Source organism: Schistocerca nitens, chromosome 5, assembly GCF_023898315.1.
Source record: "Schistocerca nitens isolate TAMUIC-IGC-003100 chromosome 5, iqSchNite1.1, whole genome shotgun sequence".
Classification (NCBI taxonomy): domain Eukaryota; kingdom Metazoa; phylum Arthropoda; class Insecta; order Orthoptera; family Acrididae; genus Schistocerca; species Schistocerca nitens.
The window spans coordinates 362,191,358-362,208,014 of record NC_064618.1 but is presented as its reverse complement, the minus strand read 5'-3'; positions in this window follow the sequence as shown (position 1 = coordinate 362,208,014).

Below are 16,657 nucleotides of genomic sequence, written 5' to 3'. Positions count from 1 at the left end.
AATCTGTAACAGCAAATGCGAATGCGTTAATCAAGGCTAGTGAAGATGTAGGTCTAAGACTAAGTGAAGACAAAACTAAATACTTGGTTACTACTAGAATGCCAATAAAAGTAGATCAGGAAATGTTAAGAGTTGGAGACATGCATTTTGAAAAAGTGAACACATTTAAGTATCTAGGCGTGGACATCACTTCGAGAAATGAGATTGAATCCGAACTGAAGAAGAGATTACGGGTGGGAAATGCGTGCTACTGCTCACTGAATAGATTACTTTCATCGCGGATATTGTCTAAGAATTTAAAGATTAGAATATACAAAACTATTATTCTACCAGGTATGTTGTATGGGTTTGAGACTTGGTCTCTCACTGTGCAAAATGAAAAGCCGTTTCGAGTATTTGAAAACAAAATTTTGAGGAAAATTTTCGGAGCAAAAAGGGATGACATTAGCGGAGAGTGGCGAAAACTGCATAACGAAGAGGTTTACGAACTCTATTCAAGCCCTGACATAATCAGTATTATTAAATCACATAGGCTGCGATGGGCGGGTCACGTAGCTCGAATGGATGAGGGCAGGACAGCGCGCAGAGTACTGGTAGGGCACCTAGAGGGAACACGTCCTGTGGGGAGACCGAAGCGTAGATGGGAGGACAATGTGAAGGCTGATTTGAGGAGTCTAGGTATTGAAGGTGAATGGAAGGAAATAGCCCAAGACAGGGACAGATGGCGAAAATACGTTGCTGCGGTAATGGACTCTCGAGTCCGGCATGACCAGTTAGTAAGTAAGTAAGTAAGTTACTATAATAGCCAAATGATTAATTACACATGTTAAAATATGTTTTGCCATGTTAATTCATTCACAGGGATGCATTGATAATTAACTGTTTCTCATGTTCCGTTTGTATGTCACTATTTTCTATCTGAAAATATGTTTTTACGGTGATACAAACTTTATAGATATGGATACAGTCAGTTGCAGTTAACAAACAGGTTGGTTCTTGGGTTCCACCAAAAGGCAACTACGTCTAAGCTACGGTGCAGCCTCATGTAAAACGATAGAAACGTTTTGAGCAGTGAAGGGTGCTTTAGCGGACATAAAGGCTTCTGTTTTTTATTTATTTTTATTTTAAATTACAGGTCAAATTCCGTAGGACAAAACCGAGCAGCAGATCTAGATGGCCATAAAACGAGTCAATATCAAAATTAACGTGGATAAAATAACGTGTAGACGAACCCATGTAAATGACAAGCTGCAAGTATATATTATCATAACCAACAATATATCATTGGGATTAGCTTAATTTTCTTCCAGGAACCCTTCCGAGAGAACGGAGAGAGCAATCCAAGAGTAAATTCTTCGGTTTAGACTTGAATGTACGAGGCTTACCGCGAAGATTTTTGTAATTTTGAAGCCTCACTGAACGTATGTGGAAAGTATACAAATTTGGAGCATCATATCGACATTTACATATATACTCCGCAAGCACTGTACAGTGTGTAGGTGAGGGTACATGATCAGTATTATCAATTTTGTACCCTACTCCACTCCGGTACTGAACGAGTGTTAAATGACTGACCAAATGCTTCATTATGGCCCCTAATCTCTTTCATCTTATCCTTGTGATCTCTATGGAAGATATACGATGGTCGTAGCAGAAAGATTGTGCGGTCTTCTTCAGATAGATATCTAAATTTGATATCTCTCGTATTCCCTGAGCGATTTATTAATGGTGTACTTCCGAAAACATAGCATCCAGTACATTTCACTTCCTTGAACTAAGAAAAAAAGTATGCCTTTTAATGTTAAAGACGATCTAGGTCCCCAAAATCCGGATGTGTATCGCATTCCATGAGAGTGTAGCATGTCTTACGTGGGGAAGACTATCAGAACTGTTGAGGAGAGACGCAAAGAACATCAGCGACACAGTCCCCTAAAACAGACGAGCAAACCAGCTATCAGCGAGAACTGACTCGAATATAATCATGAAATGAAATACGATGAGACAATTACCATGGTGCAAACGCCAATTAAAGAGTCTACTGAAGCAGGTATGTCAGAGAACCTAATCAATAGAGACAGAAATTTCAGTTTAAATAACGCTTGCGGTACAGTACACACTGCATTAAAATTTCGGAATCAAATTCACCACGGTTCGAAAGCGCTGAGAGAATTTGCGATTCATGGAATGTCAGTTTGGTAGTAGCAAAGTGCGTAATGGGCTTCGGGAATCGAACTCTGCTATAAGTAGCGGCGTGAGACCGTTAGTCCACAGTCTAGTTGCAGTTCAGACAGTGAGAACACCTAATAGCAAAACTCACAGTACCTGAGGAAGGCATGTAGGTCGGTCATCAAAATATTGTGAGTAAAACGGAAACAACAACTTGGCAGAACACCCGATAGTATTCCATTAATTTCTTGAATTTACCCAACTGGGTTTTGCGTGAACTATGTCGTCTTTCTTCCAAAAGTTCCCATTTACGTTTCCGTATAAGCTTTGTCGATAAGTTACGGTCCTAGCAGGTCATATGAGAATTCGTTTGATGCCTATTGTCATTACAACTTGATGAGGACCTGAGAAACTGGAAGAACAGAATAGGTTGCGCTATCGTCTTGTATGTGATTTCCTTTACGGCTGCGTTACATCATTTTCGTAGAACCCACCCAACAAATCTGTCTTCCACTCATTTTCTCTAACACAGATTTTACGTGATCGTCCCATTTCATATGGCTTTTTAATACTGTCACTAACTGCTTTGTAAGCCACCGTGATGTTTGTAACGTAATTATGGCATGTGTCTGTGTGGCTGCCTAATTTTGTCTCCGTAACTGAGTTCTCACGCCTACAAATGCTTCATATGACCCTGATATTGACAATCTACACCTAAGAACTTCCATAAAACGAAGTACCGTGTTTTGGTTGTACTACACTTCAGTTTACCACATCAACCAATAATTCCTATTAGGATGCTACTAGAATTAATCACAATGTTGATAACGTAAATTATTTATTCTCAAAAAAATGTGGAGTGCAAAAAAGATGTGTAAATATAAAGTACACGATATCTGAATCTACCCTACATATAATTTAGAGATTTCAGAACATATGTTTGACTCGCTTTAGACCACGTCCTCCACTGTGACACATATACAAAGTTGATTGATGCTGATAGCGTGGGAAATAAAACTCCTTCATCTTGATTGACACTTTTAGAAAACGCCCGGTGGACAAGCGTATGGTATACAATACATTTACTGGGAGTGTTTCCCTATCCGCCGAACCAGAGTGCACATATCACGTATTAAAGTACAGAGAACCATTGTTGAGTTGTAATTTTTCGTACAGCAGGTGGGAGATACAAGGAAAGGCACATGTTTTAATTCAAGTATAACTAGAAACATTCTACGTATTTTTACTTTTGTACTTTATATAAGCCTAAATAGTTACATTACAGTTTGTCTTGTCTGAAATAACTGGAGCGTTTAAATAATTTATGTATTATTAAAGGGTTTAATAACCTAGTATTGCCAGATGTAGCTTAATGCTATGCTGTTAGCCAGTTTTGATCAACTTCGGCTTTTCTTGAGTACTATGCTCGTTATGAAAGTGCACCTACAGGTAGAAAGTGCCGTCTGTCGTTCGACAATTGTCTTTATTCATTTGAGTGTCCTTACGAAAACTAAAGTCTGCTTTAAACGTGTATCTATGAAACTTGATGCTCTGCGATTCTACAGTGTATGTGTTAAACTCAACTAGTACACAAATATTTTCTCCACTGCAAAACTTCTTGAAACCAGATTGTAAAAATGAAAACACCATTTCGTTTCAGAAAGTCATATTACTAACATAAGAAAAATTCCCGACGCCTTCTGACCTCACGTAACATCAGTCTTCAGTAAATGCTGTGTCTTTGCCATTCTAGTAGTGTATGTCTGTGGTTCCTAGGTGCCACCGCCACGCCTGTGCCCTGAAATAGCGTCGCCAGAGGCCTGGAGACCAGTTATGGCCGAGGTAAGATCCTGCTTATTTCCAGGAAGTTCCTGTAGGAGTAACGTCGTGGCTACTCGCTATCACACAGCCCGTGTCAACCGTTGAGGAGTGAAGGGACTTCCGTCTCTTGCGAACTGTGCCTAAGCGCCAATGCTATCAGAACTGTGTCAACAAGTGTCTACATTTCTTTTCTAGTGATTGTAGTGAAGCCACAGTGCGGCCATTCTGAACTTGTATCAATTCGCCACTCAGTTTTCGTGCCTCATGTAGTATATCCTGAACCGCAGTTTCACAGCTACAGCAGAGCCTGGTGTGCAAAGATAAGTTTTTCTGTAATTAATAAAGTGTTGCTTTTTCAGAGTGTTCTAATTAACCATATTTTCATGACTTGCCTCAGTGTCCAACTCTACTCTACTCTGTAGGAATCAACATGGATTCCGGAAACAGCGATCGTGTGAGACCCAACTCACTTTATTTGTTCATGAGACCCAGAAAATATTAGATACAGACTCCCAGGTAGATTCTATTTTCTTTGACTTCCGGAAGGCGTTCGATACAGTTCCGCACTGTCGCCTGATAAACAAAGTAAGAGCCTACGGAATATCAGACCAGCTGTGTGGCTGGATTGAAGAGTTTTTAGTAAACAGAACACAGCATGTTGTTATCAATGGAGAGACGTCTACAGACGTTAAACTAACCTCTGGCGTGCCACAGGGGAGTGTTATGGGACCATTGCTTTTCACAATATATATAAATGACCTAGTAGATAGAGTCGGAAGTTCCATGCGGCTTTTCGCGGATGACGCTGTAGTATACAGAGAAGTTGCAGCATTAGAAAATTGTAGCGAAATGCAGGAAGATCTGCAGCGGATAGGAACTTGGTGCAGGGAGTGGCAACTGACCCTTAACATAGACAAATGCAATGTATTGCGAATACATAGAAAGGATCCTTTATTGTATGATTATATGATAGCGGAACAAACACTGGTAGCAGTTACTTCTGTAAAATATCTGGGAGTATGCGTACGGAACGATTTGAAGTGGAATGTTCATATAAAATTAATTGTTGGTAAGGCGGGTACCAGGTTGAGATTCATTGGGAGAGTCCTTAGAAAACGTAGTCCATCAACAAAGGAGATGGCTTACAATACACTCGTTCGACCTATACTTGAGTATTGCTCATCAGTGTGGGATCCGTACCAGATCGGGCTGACGGAGGAGATAGAGAAGATCCAAAGAAGAGCGGCGCGTTTCGTCACAGGTTATTTGGTAACCGTGATAGCGTTACGGAGATGTTTAGCAAACTCAAGTGGCAGACTCTGCAAGAGAGGCGCTCTGCATCGCGGTGTAGCTTGCTCGCCAGGTTTCGAGAGGGTGCGTTTCTGGATGAGGTATCGAATATATTGCTTCCCCCTACTTATACGTCCCGAGGAGATCACGAATGTAAAATTAGAGAGATTCGAGCGCGCACGGAGGCTTTCAGACAGTCGTTCTTCCAGCGAACCATACGCGACTGGAACAGAAAAGGAAGGTAATGACAGTGGCACGTAAAGTGCCCTCCTCCACACACCGTTGGGTGGCTTGCGGAGTATAATTGTAGATGTAGATGTAGAAGTCGGACACAACATTATGTACTGCCGAAACTGAAAACAGGTGTCCTTTTTATTGCAAGTAAAGAATATAATTTTGTTTTTTTCGAGAAAAATTCCACAGGAGGGGGTATTTTTCAGGGCGGGAGGCTCCTCACCGAGCATTTTCCGCTAGTAGTAATTGCTAAAGCTTTCGCACTTAAGAAATAACGTGGCCTAAGACACTCGTTACTTCCGCTGCAAGAGCAGAGTTAGCCAGGCTGAAACACGGAGGAGGCGGCAGCGGCGGCAGAGGAGCGCTAAGCTGCCAGCGGCAGGCAAGCCGCCTCGTGCTCGTTCTCCGGCGCCGAGCACTGCTGCTCCGGCCCAACCGAGCGAGCAGTGGGCATCACCCTGCTGCCTATCCCCCAGGCGCGCGGCGCTTCACATTTAATTAAGCTTGGCCAGCACATTCTGTTACGGTTCTCTCTTTCTCCTTTTACTCTCCAGAACAAACAGCGGAGCAAGTTTTTAAAGCGGCGCCGTGTTTGCCAGTTAATAAATTCGCGGCGCTTTAAACTGCCTCTGCAGTTAGCATCGCAAGCAGAGTTCGCGCAATCTGTTGAAATGTTGCCACTACCGCCGCCGCCGCCGCCGTGGCTGAGCAAATAAAAATTGGCGCAAGGTGCAGCCAAGTGAAGTAATAAACGTCACGGACGTGGGCGTTTTCTTTTGTTTTTGCGAGAGTAAGTAGGAGACAGAGAGGCGGCTAGCTGCGAGCGAAGCAAAACATTTCCATCTAGGAAGATACTGTACCCTTAATCCGATGACAATACGTTGTAAAAGAAACTATGTAAGTCTGCGTCTGACGTCTGTAACGACAAAAGGAGTAGCGTGATGGAGTAATCAAGACTGAATTTCGGGTCTGTCATCTCTCTCAGTGTGCAGTGGAGTAAGTAGTCTTTCACATGTTGTGAGAGATGAAAATCCGTGCCAGACTGTGTCTCAAATCCGGCTTCCCTGATTTCACTGAACGGTCACTTTAATCATTAGGTTATGTGGACATATGTACTGTTATGACTAACCCGAATGATTAAGATGACTATTAGCGGAAAGCAGATCCATCTGGCACCGATTTTCAGTTGCCACAAAATACACTGCTGGAAATAATTAGTACACCTGGAAAGACGACGTCGATTTTGATCGGATAATGGCATATGCCACTTTGGGGATATTGGTTTCAACGTCGCCTACTAACAGACAGCATAGTGGCATCGCTACAAGTGTGCCATTTGTTCTACCAAAAATGGTTCGAATGGTTCTGAGCACTATGAGACTTAACATCTGAGGCCTTCAGTCCGCTGGATCTAGAACTACTTAAACCTAAGTAACCTAAGGACATCACAGACATCCATACCCGAGGCAGGATTCGAACCAGCGACCGTAGCAGCAGCGCGGTTCTGGACTGAAGCGCCTAGAACCGCTCGGCCACACGGCCGGCTCTGTTTCTACCCTTTAATAGGGAATACTCACAGCCAAGGAGGCTCAGTGTGGTACAAACGTGTGAAGGGAACAGGCAATCGTGCCATGAAGACGTACTCGCGACCCTACAGCCAAGTGAGCGAATTCGACAGGGATGAGATTGTAGCCTTTCGAGTGGCGGAATGGTCCTTTCGAAGTGCTGTCACACAAGGTGGACATACTGTGTCAGTTGTGCAACCACGCTGGTATCTTAGGTCACATGAACGTTCTCACACCCCTAAACGATATTCTGGGCGTTCAAGCAGCACAGACGCCCTGCAGGATCATCGTATTGTAAGGGCGCCAGTGGCAAATAAGAGAGTTTGTGAGCGAAACGTGTCAGCAAGAACTATTGTGAACCGCTTACTAGCTTTGGGGCTATGGATAAGCACACATCGAACCCATATGCTATTCACACCATAGCATCGACGTGCAGGACTCGACTGTTGGCGTCAGAAAATCATTTGGAAGATGGAATGGGGCACCGTGGTCTTCAGATATGAAAGCAGATTCTGTCTGCACGCAAATGATGGCCGTTTTCGTGTACGACGTAGACCTGGTGAGTGTTGCCTCCCAGAGTGCATTCGCCCAATATCACACTGGTTTCCCCGTTAACTACAACTCTCCTTCACATTTTCTGTTTCTGTAAGGAACGCTAAGCAGCACTCGGTACGTGCAGAATGTTGTCAGATCCGTTCTTTTCCCGTTCTTACAACAGGAAGGTCATGTGCTGTTCCAACAGGGTAATGCTCACCCATACACTGGCCGTGAAACTCAACGTGCTCTGCAAGACGTTCATCAACTTCTCTGGCTAGCACGACTGCGGACCTGTCTCCAAAAGAGCACGTGTGGCATAAGATGGAACGACAGGTGACGCATGCGAATCCTCTACCAACAACTGTTACAGAACTACGTGAACAGTTCGAACAGGCGGGGCATAACGTATCTCAGGATAGTATTCGCCATCTGAATGATCTATCGGATGCCATAATCCACGCCTGTATTTCCGCCCGTGGAAGCTTCTTCACTTACTAATACGGGTGTTTCATCATGGGTTAATAAATGGTTCCTCAGAACCGGTTTTGCTATTGATCCGTAAATATATTCATTTCATACACTTCACATTCACTGTTACGACAATAAATCTTGAGTGAATTAGATATCTCTAAAAGAGTGCACTAATTTTTCCGGCAGTGTATTTATTGCGTTGCAGGTTCAGCAACTCTCTCCGGTTTACGCTGAAATCATTTCAGATCAATGTTTCTTCAATAACTACAATCTCCAGATTCACTACATTTCAGTGAATGTTAATCGGTAAATTAATTCTAATCTAATAGGACCTACGGCCTATACCACAAGTGAGGGGAATCAAATGGGAGGATTGTGCTCGCGATGAACCGCCAGGCAGATGCCCCTACAGTACGGCATGCAGTGCCTCCAGCTGCCGTTGTAAGGGCGCGAGAATATAAACAGGATGAACCAGAGCTCCGTCGATAAACTCTCATAGGTTGTTCAGGGATACCTTCTGGGTGTTTTTATGTAAGGGATCCTCAGTCCCTGGCTGTTCGTTACAGGTAATGTGTCATTATGATTTATTCACTTTTTTACCACAATTGCCTTCATTTCTGTGAAAAGACCGTCACATTAATTAAAATTACTGTAAAATGCATTCACCAAACCGTACAACACAGCCGGTTTTTCTTAGAAACCATTCTACAGATGGAAAAGGGTTGTGATGTGGCTGGTGTCACTGTGGGAGCAGCTCAACATAGGCGTTTTTGTGCCGCTCTTGCACTGCATTCAGCACGTTCAAAGTGCATTTCGGTCTACTCTTCATCACCGAACCTATCCATGCTGCTTTGTATCGCTGTTAACGTACAATTAACACTGCCGGAAAACAAACTCTAGACAGAATTGACCAGTACTAATGAAAGCTTGAGGCAAAGAGTAAAGTGGGCTTTATTGTTGTCAACAGCAAGTGCCGTCAGTGAACGGGATTGTTTCCAAACATGACACACAGTGCATACCGTCGACTTTTGCACTGTTGTGCATCGTTTTTCTGTGCAGTAGAGATACAAAGCCAATTGGGGCAAGAAACTAAACGAAACGTTATTACTCTGTGACGATCTGCTGGGGACCGTGGGTCCCTTACACCAGAATACCTTGAATAACCCCTGAAAGTTTAACGGTGGAGTTCTGGTTCACCCTCTATACTGTCTCGTTTCTTACATCCCCATAAACACTCCACAAGCCACCGTACGGTGCATTTTGGAGGGTATCTTGTACCACTACTAGTCATTCCCTTTCCTATACCCCTAGCAAATGGACTAAGGGAAAGTCGATTGTCTCTATGATTCTGTATACTTGTCTTTGGGTCCTTACACGAGATTCATGTTAATGTTAGTAACGGCCTTTTGCAGTCGGTCGCAAATGCTGGTTCTCTAAACATCCCAAAATAATTCCGCGAAAATAATGTATTTTTACCTCCGGGGATTCCCATTTGACCTCATGGATCGTTTCCGTATTAATCGCATGGTGATCTGACGTAATGGTAATAAAGCCAGCAGCACGTCTCTGAATTGCTTCGGTATCTATCTTTAATCTATCGCGGTGGGGATCCGAAACACTCGAGCTGCACTCAAGAATGTGTCGTGCAAGTGTTCGGTACGCGGTCTCCTTTGCAAAAGAACTACGCTTTCCTAGAATTCTTCCAATAAACCGAACTCGATCATTCGCCTCCGCTACAACCGACCTTACGTGCTCGTCCCACTTGCAGGGCTACATATATCTATCCTACATCTGAAGGATCGAATCCATCCTTAGGTTCTTTGCTACAGCGCAGCGGGATCGCAGAGATGCCCCTTCGTTCTAGAAGGGAGAGATTAGCGCCTGCAGATCTTTTGACGCGAGAGAATGAGTCAGTCCAGGCAAAGTAAGTCTGCAGGGTAGGTCGCAGGAGCTCGTGCTGCGCGTAAAAGTAGATCCCAGGAGGTCGTTATCGCGTAAAAGTGAAGTGTTTTGTGGACAAATTATACTGAAACTTGCGTTTTAACTCATATGCAAGAGTTAAGCAAATAAGAAGTACGGGGAGGTGGATTACACACTTCATCTCGCTTTGTGATGTTACCCCTAGATATTTAATCTACGCGACTGTATCAAGCAGTACACCACGAACACAACATTCTAACATTGCAAGATTGGTTTACTTACTCATCTATGCTAACTTACATTTTCCACTTTTACAGCAAGTTTTCATTTACCATACCAAAAAAAGAAATTCCGTCTAAGTCATTCTGTGTCGTCCTACGTCACTCAACGAAAACGCTTTATCTTACACTACAGATTGCAAGAAGACACAGATTGCTGTTTACCCTATTCGACCAATAAAAGTGGTCCCGTCACACGTCTTTGGGGCACTCTTGGCTATACATATGTCTCTGATAAACATTCACTGTTCAAAACAAAGTACTAGATTTTATTACTTAAAATGTCTTCTAACTACTCACATACCTGAAATCTCTAATATCAATGGCCAATACGAGATCGAACATAGCAGGTTTGCTTGCCGCGACAGATCTGTGGAAAATCTCAAACTTTAAACAAAATCCTCTAGCATCTTCGTCAACAAAAAAGCTGATATCTTTTCATTTTCCACTACATGGAGGAAACTATGCACTAGGTTTACCAGCTAGAGAAGCAGCGCCTGAAACGTTCCCAATTTTCGACCTTCTGCAACGTTGTCGGTTAAAAGTTGCAACGTCACTAGTGTTCTACAATTGCTTTAACCTGGCTATTTGGCTAGGCAGAATAGTCAAGTAATTGGGCTCTATTTACAAATAATGGCTCGACGATGTCGGAGGCTCAAACAATACAAGTCTGCTTCCACGCCCAGCGGCTAAAATCGCTGCAAATAATAACTTGTACCAGTAATCCGGCAGTCAAATAGTCTATGCATTGGATAGAATCGCATATTAATAACATAATCAGATATATTAAATGTGAAGGATAAATAAATAATTAATGAAAAGGGTTTTATTGTAAGGTCTAAAACTGATGTACACGGCATTAGAGGATTATGTTTAATAAGTGTTGGTTTGATCAATTGGACAAACAGAAATGTATGGAAATGTGGTGGGACATTTAACAGTTATAATATAGACAGAAGTAAAATGTCATTCAAAAGCAGTAAAGTTACATAAAGTGCACTACAAGAATGGTAGGAGAATCGACAAAAGCTAACTGTTCATCAAAGGAGCGAGAAAATTAAGTCCTATTCCGTGATCACAAAACATGAAATATGCGTCGGCTCAAAATAATCTAGAGTTCAATATGGTGATGTACATATCTACACATGCGAAAAAGAGTAGAAGTTCATATTCTGTCCACTCTTAATACCATAACGGAAGCCGAAAAAAAACAAAGTTCAGAATTAATCATAGTTCGGAACTGGAACACATTTAGAGCTCATGAAATTTAGTTCTCTTAAAAATCAGAGTACTTGAGCGGCCGTACTCTGAGCCCAAAAACGTTTGAGCCCAAAATCCATCACCTTCAAGACTAAATACCACGAGTTACCTCAGACAGGTCCGCCTTCTATTAGCTTTGGGAACAGACTTTCCGCTTCCAGCACTCTGCTTAGCTCTGCTCTCCAGTGGCGTTCCACCACTGCCTCATACTTACCAAAATATGTAGTATTCTTAGGGTCTACAGACTTTATATAAGTTAACTTGACCATCTTCCACGTTCAACCTACATAAAATGAACGTTATTAACATTCTGTCACTCAGATGATTTACAACAAGTATAAAAAATTGTCTCATCATAAATAAATACGACAGAATTCTTGTGCAAGTGCGCTAATTTTAAATCGCAGTAAAATATCGCTAAATATTTGCTACACAATAACTTCGTACTGCTTGATAGAAGAGTCTCTTGGCGCTCTATTCAGTGACGATGTGAGCATGTACATTGAACTGGCCACTTTTAAAATACAATGGCTTCTAATTTCAGCAGTAATCAATATTTACATGAAGTGACTGGAAGAAGGTAATGGTTCAAATGGTTCAAATGGCTCTGAGCACTATGGGACTTAACAGCTGTGGTCATCAGTCCCCTAGAACTTAGAACTACTTAAACCTAACTAACGTAAGGACATCACACACATCCATGCCCGAGGCAGGATTCGAACCTGCGACCGTAGCGGAAGAAGGTAATAAAATATTCATTAGATAACAATGAAAGTAGGGGCATATGAGGTTTGCCATGTTGCATTCAGTTGCTGTGTTACTGTTGAGAATACAATGTTCTGATAAACATTCGCATTTTGAAAACGATATAAAAATGTAATAATTCAGTAAATAATACGATTATTAACTTCCTGACGGGATAACTGCTGTGCAATGCTGGCATCTGTTGAAATCGCCCGAACTGTTTAAAAGGTATTAATTTTAAGGTTAGTTGCGTAAATATTCAGTGACTATAAATTATTATGTTTTGTAGTTTTTAAAATAATAATAATTTTATTGTTTCATTGGATGGACTTGAGAGCGCAAATGTATCCAGATTTGTTCTATTATGGAACTGCGATTTATGTACGAATTTGTAGCCATATTTTAGAGCGCCTTAAGCGTCACCTTTAGTGTTACACCTTCGCCTCTCAACTGTGCGAGCAACCGCCGTCCAACTACGCCTGCTCTGGGATTACCCACATCCGGCCACGTGGTGACTGGCTTTTTACCTGAGCTTCCCTGGAGTGGCCGAGTGGCATCCCCTCCTCGTCGTCTCACACCCAGCCAAACAAGCAAATTCACCTCTTCTCAAAACCAACCTTAGACGACTGAATAACGTGTAACTTTACATGATGACCACGACTGTCAGTTGTTCCCGACGAAAAGGGTAGAGGATTTCGTTACGAGCTCGACATCTTTCTCAGATTTTACGCGGCAAGAGCCAGATAATGTTTTATTGTTAGTCTATGCTGGTTTCGGAAACACAACGTTTTGAATACTTTAGATCATCTCGAAAGTGCAGGCAGTAGGAAACTGGTCCAGCCACTGATAGGCTGACAGGACAGTTCGATGTGTTATCCGAGTGGGAGACGCCGCAGCGCGTGATACACTCTGCCACTCCAGAGGCTGAAGAAATCGGATGGGTAACTGGTGTCTCCAATTTTTGTCGGAGAATCCAGTTGTTTGACTGTATCACATCGGTGAGAGGTACTGTATCACCTGGCACTTTAGTATCTTACTCTAAAATACGTTGATAAGTCAGTGGCTTTTTAACGAAAACAACATCATTTTTTTTCCAAAATCAACATGTTTCTCAACACATCTCATTTCGGCTCACTGTACCTTGCTCAGAGATTCTTAAACTTTTTAACTGTTGCAAAAAATACAATTTTTCAGGGCCAGCAAAACAAGAGTTTGTTTCAGCCATTATTTTTTTTTATTAAAGGTGACTTGTTTCCCATCGAGTCATTTTACGTGTTTGCGAAGAGGAAGAAGTCAGGCGCTGACCTGGTCAAATAAAAACGGATTCGTTTCTTTAACAATGTCGTCTGAAACAGATCCACTAGTGCGGCATAATATGAACTGGTCGTTTTACGCTTGCCTAGTAGTCTGTAAACACCAGTCCTTGGAAATCCAAAAAGACGGTCACTATGACATTTCCTGCAGGCGAAATGGTTTTCGCTTTCTTTAGAACGCATTTGTCGAAAGGAAATGCACTCCTTGTTGCTTTGTCTCACGTTGAAAGCATAGGATCCACAGTAAATCAACAGCTGAAGAACTCCAGAGAAACCCATTTTGATTGCGGTAAAACATGTTCAAACACTGCCGTGAAGGGACAACACGGTACCGCTTGTTGTCAACCCAGAGTTCCCAGCAGCCATCTTGGTGACATCTTTCTCATATTCATATCTTCTTGAAAAATATTATTCACCCATTCGCTTCATATAATCACTTTCTTGCCTATTTCAGGGATTTTCTCTTTGCTGTTTGCTCTCACAATATTGCGAACATTGTACACCGCATCTCCTGAAGTGGGCTCAAACAGGCGTCCTGTGTGCTCTTGGTTTCTAGTGCTCAGTCATCACCACCAGAATTCTGTGACGCATTTGTGAACTGCATGACGTAGCAGTCTCCGTAATACTTTCAAACCTTTTCTCCCATAGTGTTTCACCGGAACACGAAATTCACCTGTCCCCGTTTTAAGGAAACAACACGCAACTACTGCCTTTAGACTCAATGTGCCACAAGTTGGACGTATTTCGAAATACAACCGGACACTTGTTACGAACCTCCGTGGACACGCAAATAAATGCAGTTGCCAGTACTACTGTCGCAGATCAGAAAGCGGTAGCAAATCTCTTTTAAACGCTTTATCTGCAGTAGCATGCTTTTAGTTCATGAATACGACACTGAGAAAATATATATTAGGCATTGACTTCATAATACAAACCAAAGAGCAAATTCAGAAATACAGTCTAGGGTTGCCAACAGCGTATTGTTGGACAATACTGGCTGAATTAATGTTCAGTTACTGTCAGAGCTAGCAAATTAATTCAACTGAAATTTCATTCAAAATATTTAAAAAGTCCAGTACGTGAGCTAAGTGCATAACGTCACTATGGAAATAAGAATAAGAAAATAATAACATCTGCATGATCACAAAGAAATTATTCATCATTCCAAAGGCGACACGTAAGTGGTGCTTAGTTAAAATTTATAACGGATTTAACATTACAGGAGCAAAAGTATTCAAATAGTTACATGAAGCATATTACAGCAAGATATTAGCGGTAGCTAACTCATAGAAATGAAAGCTTCAGTCCCCGAATAGCTAAAAAGTCGATCGATCGAATTGCAGTGCGAGCTTACCGCATCTCCAGTGAACCCGGGTGATGTCGCCGAGCCGGCCGCGGTGGTCTAGCGGTTCTAGGCGCTCAGTCCGGAGCCGCGCGACTGCTACGGTCGCAGGTTCGAATCCTGCCTCGGGCATGGATGTGTGTGATGTCCTTAGGTTAGTGAGGTTTAAGTAGTTCTAAGTTCTAGGGGACTGATGACCACAGATGTTAAGTCCCATAGTGCTCAGAGCCATTTTTGATGTCGCCGAGCGCTAGTGCTGGCTGTCGTAGGGCAGGATGCTGCGGCTTTGGCCACAGAATGCACTCGTCTTCTCAGACGCGAACGCGAGAAATTTATCTCAGTCCCGAGAACTGGTAGATCAAACTCCGGTGACTTGGCATAAGGCCGAAGTCTAACTATGCTTATCAAAGTCACAGCGGTCCTGAGAGTAGCGCTCAGAGGGAAGACTCTTCTTACAGAAACACCTTTTACTTCTCTTCACAACCTGCACTTTGTTCAGGGAATCATCGAAAAGGCGCAATTGTCCCTCAAATGAGGGGACTAAATTTGAGCCCACAATCTCCCAGAAACAATTTAGAAGCCCGAATGCCTATAACATACGTGCTTTCACATCCAGAAAAGGACCGAAACCACGTTCTCACGGCAAGGCGAGTATTCTGGAATTTATTGTGAATTTAGATATTTCTAGGAACGTCCTTCCCACAGAAAAACGAAGTGAAAATTTTCTTAGGCGTTGCTGTGGCAGTATACCAGAATTTGGAGTGCTGTCCAGTAACAGTACGAAGCGATATTTGCAAGTGGTCGCTTTGAGCACCTGGGGCAGGTTAGTAACTCAAGAGGCTTATGCCCTCGATATTCCTAAGCCTTCCGTCTCGTGTTGTCTGAATTGGGCGCGCAGTTCACCTATCCAGAGGAATACTCTTGTCCTCCCCTTGTTCCAGATTAGGCTGGCTGGACCGGCTCGTACTTACTCCGGCTTGTACGGTGAAATCTGTTTCCGAGTTGCTCTTATTGTGCCTGGCCCGTGAGAGAGGCTGAGTATTCCACCGAAATTTGGAGGTTCCCGCTTTCAGTTTGCAGGAACGGAAACCAGTAGTCCAAGTAATGACAGGTTTCTCCACTATCGGAATTGAGTTGAAATAAAATGTAGTTAAGCACGAGGACAATTTGAGTAAGGAAAGAAAGAATCGAAAGAGAGAATGAAGGTGATAGACAAAACGTATGCAGATCACTGTATAAGTAGGAATAACAATGTGAGGAGACGGCCTGGAACAGGTCGACATCCCACAAAAATGATGTAGGAAACAGATTACGAATTTCCGCGATCATACACAGAGTAGATACACGGCATCAGTGCCAATATGAAATCTGGGATCCTAGTGTAATCTCTCATCAGCGCCAAAGATTTATCTACCCACCATTGTGCAACTTCTTACAAGGAGAAACTACACCATGCTAGCCACCGATTTCGACAAACCTCTGCGGAGTATTCGGTCCACTCAAGAGTAACTCCTGTGTCCGCAGCTCGTGGTCGTGCGGTAGCGTTCTCGCTTCCCGCGCCTGGGTTCCCGGGTTCGATTCCAGCGGGGTCAGGGATTTCTCTGCCTCGTGATGTCTGGGTGTTGTGTGATGTCCTTAGGTTAGTTAGGTTTAAGTAGTTCTAAGTTCTAGGGGACTGATGACCATAGATGTTAAGTCCCATAATGCTCAGAGCCA